We start from the raw sequence: 9,447 nt of genomic DNA on the forward strand, positions 1-9,447 counted from the left end.
AGCATGGCGGTGGAAACAACATGGTCTGGGGCTGCTTTTCTACAAAAGGTACAGGAGGACTGATCTGTGTGAAGGAAACTATAAACAAGGCCACGTATGGTGAGATTCTGAGAAAAAAAAAATTCTTCATCAGTGAGAACATTGAGAATGACACGTAGCTGGATCTTCCAGCACGACAACCAGCATCACCCAGGCAACCAAGGAGTGGCTACATAAAAAGCATTTCAAGATTCTGGAGTGGTTTTACCAGTCCCTTGACCTCAATCCAACAGAGATGAAGTTGAAAGGCCTTTATGCCCAGCTACAGAACAAAAACGTCACAGCTCTTGAGAAGATCTGCATGGAATAATGGACCAAAATAGCAGCTTCAGTAAGCACAAACCTGCTAAAGCTCTCCAGGAATCATTTGATCTGTCTCCTTACCAACCAGGATTACATTACAAAGAAGAATTGTACTTATTTTCTGCTCCAATTTACAAAGAACATTAATACAAATAACAGTGGTAGGCAGGGCAAGAAGCAATAAATCGAGACAAAAAAATGAAGTTTTTATCTGTTAAAGATTTAATAGTATAAACGTTTAAATATTTAATGTGAACTCCAATTTGTTCAGCAAAATGCCTTACGCCTTGAATGAATCCATCTTTGGTGAAGTGTTGAGGATTCCCTGATTAGTTAGAGTAGAATCTGTTGGAAAAAAGCAATGGGTTGTTTGAAGGGAACAGCTGGTTTGAGGAGCAGCAGAAAAACCCTCTGTTCCCTCAAACTGAATGAGGAAGCACCATCTGGAAGACTGGAGGTCGGGGCACTGACGCGATGGCCTTTCAAATGGAAGGACCATTAAAAAAGGAGTAGAAATGAGACCTCTGTTTGATTAAGATTAGTCCCTTTTCATTTCATATTTTATTTGTTTTCTTTTCTTTTTCTACTGTAAAGCGCTTTGAGCTGTGTGGCGTTTGTTTACTTATGTATTTATTTATTTATTTTACAAATGAAGGTTTATTTGAAAGAAGTTTCAGTAGTATTTTTATGTGAAAAAACCATTGTTACATGAAACAAAATTAAAGTTGATCGACTTCGACTATATTATTGCTGCGTCCTAAGTGTAAATGTTTTTATGAAATTTCCTGACACATTTTAGGTTTTTAGAAGACTTTGCATATGAAAAGCTACAATTATGAATTTTTCATAAACAGGAAACCACATTGTTGCTCAAAAACTGAAACCAGTTTTGCTCAGAAGGCCAAAACATCCCTGATTGGTTCAATTGTTCACTGGTTTAGTTACCAAATAATACAGGAATATTTTCAAAGAATATAATTGATCACCTTAAACTAATCCAAATAGATGACTATTTAATCAATTCTCTGTAATTCATTTCCCACCAGTGTACACATTTAGTCTTCACCACTATGGCTTTGAGGGGTGGAGTAACAAGAAGCTGTTGTCCATAAAACCATTTTCCCCCCCTTTTTCATGACATCAGCACTTAGAAATGAGAGGGCACGGCCAAATGGAATAACCACATGTGCAAACTTCAGATGAGCAACATGTGAGACCCTGACTCAAGTTTAAGCAAATGTTCTCATCAAAAATCACACAAAAGTGTTTGATTCATTTAAATATCAGGAATCAATGTTCATTTTCTGCTAGAAAAGCAGAAGCTGTAAAATTTCCTGACTATTCCACATTTTTATCATTCCTACGGGACTCTAATCTGATTTTTATTTTTTGGCTGAAAAGACCCAGATCGTTTTTCTTTTTTTTTGTCATCTGCGGTCTGCTGCTTCCTCTTTGATTTATCATCTCATTTCTCTGGGGAGAGTTGCTGTTCATGCTGAGTCACTGGTGATCCAGCACTTTTACTCGGCCAATGAATCCTTCATGTCTTGGCCAACCCAAAACTTAAACCCTGGCTGTCTGAAGGGGTATAAACTTTTTAAAAAGTCATGCTGACCGCCTCAGAAGAACAAGTGAGTCACAGAAAAACACAGACATTTGCCAGCTTGAACCAGAAAGTTATTTCTATATGAAAGTGTCTGTTTTTCTGCAAGTGAAAATAGAGGAACCGCAAAGTTTCAAAGGCACGTTACAAAATGAAAGATCCTGACACAGGCAGGGGATAATATGAGTTACAAGTGAGACAAAGTACAAGAGAGTACCCTACATTACAGAGTGATGTAGGGGTATCATTCTCTCACATTCATTGTACTTTTAAAGATCCATTCCAAGGAAAATTGGGTTTTTGGTGTTTTAAACATGCATTTTAAATCTGCATATTTCAGGAAAATTAAGATTAAACTGTTGATTAGTATTTCTTTATTCAAATCGTGGTGAATCGCCAGATGACAAAATACAATTTGAAAAAGCCTGTAGTTGTTTTGCACCAACTACAAATGGTGGGCCACAAACTCCCTGCTCCATTCTGATGCATCCACTTTCATACAAATAGGTGATTAACGTCTCCATTTTCCTCAACTAAACTGGCATCTGGCGGAAAACTGTAAGGCTGCGTAGGTCGGACATTGCTTGCCATTTAGGTTGCATCTCTAACGTTATGGTTGGGGTTTTAGGGGCTGTAAGACATAGTGAAAAAAAAGGGATGATGGGAAATCATCCTGGACCAAAAGTCCCGCCCACAACTTTTTGATTTTTGCCTAAAAATGGCATTACAATAATTAAAAGACCACCGGGAGTGCCTTTTATAATAGATCAAAAGATGATTGGAGTGAGAGTTTAATGCAATTTAAATCAGAAAATTGCTTCTGTAAAAACATTTTACATGTATGTGCCTAGGTGGTGGAGACATTAACTGAGAGCAGTATGGTCAATTTTTTTTCCTTATTTTTTCAACCTTTCTTGTCCAGCTACGGAGCAAACAGATGAAAGCTGAAGAACTCCCTTGTTTGACAGATTTTACTGTTACCATAGGGCCTTTGAGTCTTCTGACACACGAGGGTTATATTTGCATAAACCCCTTTGGTACTTGAGACTAAGAAAATATGGTCATGTTTGACAAAAGCAATGGATCAGTCTTGTCAGCTAATGGGTTCCTTTGGAGCACATAAAAGCCTTTGCACTTGAAGTGAATCATTCCAGCATAACACGTCTGTCAGTACTCGTAAATTTGGATCTTGCCTAGTGCATTAGCATTTGGTCAATCAGTGGTCGATCACTGCGACGCAAAGAAAAGCACTAATATGTAACACGGATATACAACACTTTACGTTTACATACGTTAGTAACAAAAGCAAAGCTGCTTTTCTCTGTGACAGAATCGGTTGATTTATGCTGGTCAGCCCAAGATTGTTTTTCTCAACCTCCAAATGTGCTGGAATTTCGTTAATTGCCTGAATGATTAGTTACAGTTGTCAAAAGAATGTTAAGGTAAAGGGTTAAAGTTGGAGTTAATGTTGGGCAAGAAGCAAATGTACATTTCTCCATCTCTAGATTAACAAAATATGAATTGCTTGAACTGATCCACACTATCACTTTTTGACACCTTACTGTTCAGGTACCGACATGAGATACTCCTAGCAGGACATGTTGACGATTCAAAACAACTGAATCAAGTAGAAACTGGAACTGCTTTCTGAAAGATCATGTGAAAATGTGAGCAAACATGACTGCACATACAAAAATATTTTTCATTCAAGCCAATAACAAGGCCAGCTAAATTGTGTTGGAACTGAAGTTTAAAAAAGTAGTTAGTTACTTATTACAAAATTTATAAAGTGATTGAGTTTGTAACTAAATGTACTTTATTTAAAGTAACTTGTTACCACAAAAAGTAGCTATTTGCCTTTCAGGAAAAATATATAAATATATAATATAATTTGTATTTTCTTTATCTCTTTTCTTCTTTTGGTTGTTCTAAGCTCTATTTTTTTCTTTTCCTTTTTTATTATTAGAAATCTGAAAGATAGAAACCCTGGAAAACGAGATGTGGCATCTAAAGGGACTAATCCTCCAATTGCTTAATATTTTAAATTCAATAAAATAAGTAAAAGCTGCTTAATGTCAAAAAACATTTTTTTCTGATTAGATTTAATGAGTCAATTAAAATAATATGGTGCCGTGCAATGGTCTGAACAGTCCAGGGTACAGGATGAACCCCACCTTCGCCCAACAGTTGTTAGGGAGGCTGCAGCTACTGGTAACTACCTAAACTAATAGGTAATGACTTTACCTAATGGCTTGGGCAATTATTTCCTTGTTTGAATATTTTTTTTTTATTCTAATATTCTTTTATGGGGGTTCTGAGCAGGATGGCTGTGACTCCTCCTATTCACCTGTGGATCCTGTTTTTAAATACTCAAGTTCTCTGTCTAATTCCTGGAACTTATTAGTTTTGCTTCATGAGTTTCTTGTTAATAAAATCTTGGTAATCCGCTACATCGTCAATTGTGGTTCTTCCCTACATCTGGGTTCTCACCTGCTGTCACAAACACCTAAATAACACACACCTCTTTGACATACAGTAAATCTTTGACTGTATAACTGCCCCTACAGTTATACTGCCTGTCTGCAGGCAAAAAGGGCAAACCTATACGGGGTACACGGATGGCCTGCATCAATTAGCGAGATCATAGACCAGTGTTTTTCAACCAGTGTGCCATGGGAGATGGTCAAGTGTGCCGTGGGAAATTGCCCTCGATTAACTGAAAAATTTAACATTTCCCATCTCCAGGATTTCAGCTCTCTGTTCATCCAAACAGGCCATGATAAAACACTGAGGAGTTAGGAATATAAAAGATCGTAAAATACTTTTTCTTTGCGTTTATTTTATTTTATTAAAGACATTTTGATAAGAATGACGTACCGCGATTCAGCTGCAACTCCGGCTGTATTTTGGAAAAGTCCCGCCCCTTTAACTGTCTCCACCAATCATTCTTGGGGAGCTTAATCACATGTCATCAGTCTGACCAATCAGAAGTGGTTAAAGTCTTCAATTCCTTGTCCCGATTTAGCTCGTAAAGTCGCTCAGTTCTAACAAAAATACCAGCTAAAGCTAGTCTTTATCGGTGCAGCTTTCCACAGAATCCGATGTCAGGCAGTGCAACAAGTGAACAAAACAATAAAGCTCAGAGACGCGATCTCCGCCGGCCGTTTAATGCACTACATCTCCCATGATGCATTGGGTTGTGAGAGTGACAGCGCTCAAGGAGATCTGTTGTTAAACGTCTTGAAATCAACGAACACACATCAAACTGTTTTTACATCTTCTAACTTAACTTTTATTGCATCTTTTAGAAAAAAACAGCTGCAGTTTCAAGCTTTTTCTGCAACAATTATCTAAAAAATGCATGTGAGATTGTGGAGGGGCTGTAGATCAATACAGACTATGAGTTTCTCCGTTTTTTTTTTTTTTTTTAATTTTTGGATCCTGGTGTGCCGCGGGATTTTTTTTAAGGTCAAAGTGTGCCGTGGCTCAGAAAAGGTTGAAAAACACTGTCATAGACCACTCTTTTTGCCTGTAGTGCAAAAATATTCATGCACATTCTTTTCTGCTTTTGTGCTGTGAGCTACAGTTGTATACGCAAACACGTATACAACGTTCAAGGGTGTGTAAGGGTTAAGTAGGTGAGACGCGGGTGTGTCAAACAAATTTTTCTTTTTGTTTTTTGAAAACCTCCCAATCCTACAGACTGCGTAAGCGGCCTGTAAGTGCTGTAAGTGCATTGTCCCTGCGTGCCCGTTTGTATACGTGGGCGAAGCGCAGACACGCTGCCAAGGCTGGCTCTAGGTTGACATCATGAAATGGGCAACACCCACAAGGAGCGAAAGCCAGTGCCTCAGAGATCGAGTTGTCTTATTGACAGGTAGAAAACGAGCTTGCGAAAACTATACATTTTCATTTTAAAAAAATGTGTTTTCTGTTTGCCAAAGGTCATGTATTATCTAAGATATGGATATAGTTTACTCTGAAAGCCTTAAGAATATAATTATATAGGCCCTTTAAGATGCACCTTGAACCCATTGTTCCTCTCTATGACTCTCCACGGGCGTGGACAATCCAAAAACTCCCAGAAGGTTCTACCCCGTAGGCTGCTGGTAGACGTTACTGTGACATTAATTTTGACAGCAGCAATTACAAACACTGTTGTTAAGCAAGTTAAAAGGTTGGTATGTGCAATCCCTTTGGGGCCTTTTGCTGAAAACATGTACAAAAGGAATGTTTATGGTAAGGATGCGCAAAAACGCATCAGGAATCAGATCAAGCATGACAAAGGGTTGCAGTAACTGTTTTGTGTCTATATTTAACACATCTTAAAAGCAGGTTTTTAAACAAATAGTATCAGTTGGTGTTGTGAAGATAACTAGCTTTAGACCATTTTCTTCTTCGTGTTTCTTGTTACTTGAGGTTGTTTTTAATTTTCAGTTTTGGGCTAGTTCTTGAGAGCAAGGAGTTTGAAAGCAAACCATACTAGATGGTGCAAAGCGTTCCTCGCCTATACCATTTGAGTCCACAAGACTGTCCTTGCACAAAAGCAGCCTACGAGTTGTTACCTTGTCGAGGGACCTAATACAAGTTATTGTGTGTTTTCTGCTTTGGGTAAGACGGATGAAGACCAGAACTTCCCCCGCTACCCTAACACTAACTTACCCTAAAAAGAGTCCTAATGCTGAGTAAAGGAACCGTCATTTCTCATTTTGCAACTAGAAGGGAAACTGGCCGTCAACACAAACTCAAAGCAAATGTGTATCCTGCAAAGTTAAGCTTGGAAGAAATGTAGCTGCAGCTACACAGTGTGTGTATGGGTGGGGGGTCACACCAGGGAGTCTTATAAACAGATTCCTACTACTGCAAAAAATATAAAAAATAATTTAACAAAGAACCTACAAAAACCTTCCAATTAAATATGAGCATGAAAACAAACTTTAATGCAAAAGATACTTTTTGATTAAAAACATAGTTATTGGTGGCGCCATATTAAAATCCATGCAATTTACATTCTCAAAACAAACTTTGAAAAAATCCTACCTAATTTTTACCAGTAAAAGTAAGTTACTTAGCGCTTAGAATGTATTTTATTGTCTGAGAAAGTGTGGACAGCAGAGTAATGCAGACTGAAGCCACCTGTATCTGTTGGGAAAACAGTCATTTATTCTAAAGCAGGAAGCAAACCTGCAGCAGATAATCATCTCTGGAACCCGCCGTCGTAACACCCAGCCCCCGTTACCCTAACCACCACCATCTGCTCCGGGGGTAGGGCTGTCTGTTTCCATGGTAACGCCATCCCCCTCCTCCATGCAAGATATGGGATTCTTTTGTGTGTACCACGCAGTGCACTCCGACTGTAACCCGAACTGGGGGTGCTGCTGTCATGACAGGTAAAACAAAAAAAGGAGTTTCATGGGAGGATGTGCGTTTTTAGTGCTCCATCTCTGACTTTACAGGCTGTGAAAAGACACCGTTCAGGTGCAGACAAAAAAAAAAAAATCCTTGGACCACTTTTGTGCAATCCCCCCTCCCCCAAATGAAAGAAGGTGACCTCGCAAATTAAGCCTACCCACCCCCTCTTTACCCAGTGCCTAGTCACCCTAGTTCCCTCCTTAGATCGTTCGAGAAGGTGATAAGAGGGAACTGGAAGGAGTAAATCTCCCTGGAAAAACAGACTAAAGAATGTCATAATGTGCAACAAAGAAAGTTCTGATGGTCAAATTTAGGGTTCAAAAGCAACCATCAGTCTTTTTAGAACTAAACGATTTCTGTTCCTTATGCAGAGAAGTCTAAAAATCCATGGGAGTCTGTTTGTTTTAATGCCAAACTAATTTGTGGCGACGGGGCTGTAATTACAAACTTAACCGCATTTCACTAACACCTCTGTTTGTTCTTTGCCTGAACACGGCCCTGCAGGTGTTTTTAAGCTGCACATTTTTGTCTTGAAAGCATACTTTTCTGTCCGTTCCATTTTACCCTTTTTACTGTTTCGGCGCTTGAAAGCTCTTAAAATTTTTCCCACGTGATAATAAGTTCTATCCTCCAGATTTCATGGTATTACAGGGCTGAGGTTCAGGGTAGCTGCTTTGATCTGAGGCAGATTATTAGGCGCACAGACTTCAAAACAACACTCAGATGGAACAGATTAGTTCTTCTGGCAGCAAACTCAACTTCCCTGGTGTTCTGTAAATTAATATGTTTGGGCTAAATTTACTGCAGAACTGAACTAACTTCTATAAAATGATTAATTACTGTAGACCCCACAGGTGCAGCTTGATCTTTTCAACTGAAACTTATAAAGGATATTAAAGGAACAATTTAGTTTTCAAGGCAATGTCCTGGGGTCTGCTGTTCAAATAACAGACCAGATATTTTCTGTTAAATGTAGGGTTATACTATTGTTTCTTATCCTAACCATGGTGTCTAAGGATAAATTCAGACTGGACACATTTGGTCAGCTTAAAGTGAACCAGAGTTCATTTCCCCCGTGTCAGGAACTGGTGGTGTAGGACCCAAAATGCAGGAGACCAATCTTGGTGACAGAAAATAAAACATTTAATAAACAAACTGAAACATGACAAAACTATGGGGAGAAACAAAACGGTGACACAACAGAGCAGATGACCTGAACAGGATGAACAGAAACCAAGACACTTAACCGTTGTGCTATCCTAGGCACTTAAACATTGGGAGTTGCCAAAGTCATAAGTAGAAAATGTCCATTTGAACATGAGATTTTCCCCCTGGAACTAAATGAAAACATACTGGAGACTGAATTAAGTTGCAAATAAACTGTATATGTCACATCACTCTACAAATACAATAATATTGTCAAATCTAAAAGAAAGGTGCAACAGCTATTTTAAAATGCCAGTGTCTTGCTAAATTCTTTACAATTTTCTTTGATAATTTCATGTTAAAATAATGGTTGTTTCCTTATTTCAGGATATTTTTAGTGCCAGCTTCATGAGTTGGACGTGAGTTTAGTTTATTTCAATTTAAGTACTCTTACTTTTCTGACTGAGTGAAAGAATTTCATTGCTGACAGGATGCCAGAGCAAGGATTCCTCCTGCTCTGCAGCTGAGATGCAGCTTTCACTGCCATTCTTCAAGCTAACCTCATTTAATAAAATGAGTTGAGACATTTTCCGCATTTTTGTCCGAACGAGTTGGCTTGGAGACTGCCTTAGGAATGCAAGCTGGAAAAAAAACGTTAAAGTGGAGGAAGCATTTCCTGCTCTCACCAGGACATTAATGACTATTTGCATTTGCGTGCCAGTTTGGTCTATTTCACTTTGTAAAGGTGGTGCTGCCAGAAAAGTTAGCAAAAAATGCCCATTAGAGCTATAGGTCAAAACAAACTGGCGGCTTTCACTGCAATGCTGGAGTAAGCGAGAAACACTAAGTAAAATTTTTTCTATCTTGGTGACTTTGTTCCTTCTCCTCTCAAAGTGCTGACTAAAACTAAGTAAATAGGAACTGCAGAGGTTTTCCTTGCTGAA

Source organism: Oryzias latipes, chromosome 21 (assembly GCF_002234675.1).
Source record: "Oryzias latipes chromosome 21, ASM223467v1".
Classification (NCBI taxonomy): Eukaryota; Metazoa; Chordata; class Actinopteri; order Beloniformes; family Adrianichthyidae; genus Oryzias; species Oryzias latipes.